Source organism: Salvelinus alpinus, chromosome 9, assembly GCF_045679555.1.
Source record: "Salvelinus alpinus chromosome 9, SLU_Salpinus.1, whole genome shotgun sequence".
NCBI classification, from domain to species: Eukaryota; Metazoa; Chordata; class Actinopteri; order Salmoniformes; family Salmonidae; genus Salvelinus; species Salvelinus alpinus.
In genome coordinates, this window is record NC_092094.1 from 45,794,599 (window position 1) to 45,795,336 (window position 738).

At 35.5% G+C, this 738-nt stretch overlaps 1 long non-coding RNA gene across 1 annotated transcript; it reads right to left on the reverse strand.

Moving 5' to 3' along the window:
- Window positions 1–209: 209 nt before the first annotated feature.
- Window positions 210–738, reverse strand: LOC139530196 (uncharacterized). Its single transcript, XR_011665974.1, has 2 exons — window positions 630–738; window positions 210–478 (listed from the first exon to the last, which is right to left on the reverse strand). It is a non-coding gene; the product is annotated as an uncharacterized lncRNA (long non-coding RNA).

The window sequence follows — 738 nt, forward strand, 5'->3', positions numbered from 1 at the left end:
GAGACAGATAATATCTCCTTTCGTCGTTAATATCAACCATAAAGGAAAAGGGCAAAGTACGAGAGTCATGCTATTAATTGTCCAAAGCAGGAATGGAGTGAATTAGTCAGGTAGGCTGCAGTGGGTTTGCTGGTCAATACATATACTGAACATGTAATCACAGTAATGGTGGCCAGAAAATCAATGAATAAAAATGGAATATTGACAAATTAAACAGAAATTGTAGACCTTTAATATTTTCCAACATGTCAACAGACACTTAACTTCAATTAAGTATGAAATATTTCACAGTGTTAACTTTCTCTTTATCCCTGGTTGATGTACATTTCAGAGCCTCTTCAGTGTGGATGGGGTATAGCATACATTTTCAACAACAAAGACATCACTTCCAGTTTGTGTTCTTTACTCTGTTGAACTATTTTGTCTTCATTCCTAGTTACAGCACATGGAACCACCGCTGGCATGCAAAACATTCAATCTAAAACAAAAGAAAGCGTAACATGTTATAAATAATATTTAATATCAATGCAGTATGACGAATTAGCCATCCATTGTGTTATATCATAAATTGTCTGACATGCTGTCACTGTTGTCAAAAGATTATAAACATGTTAAATAAAGTTACTAACCCAGTCAGTCTTTGGGCCACATCCAGGTTCTTTATCAGTGGCACCCATGAAGCAGTTGTTGGCTTTGTTGAACTCTGAAATCATAGGCATGAACTGAAAATATGGTTGT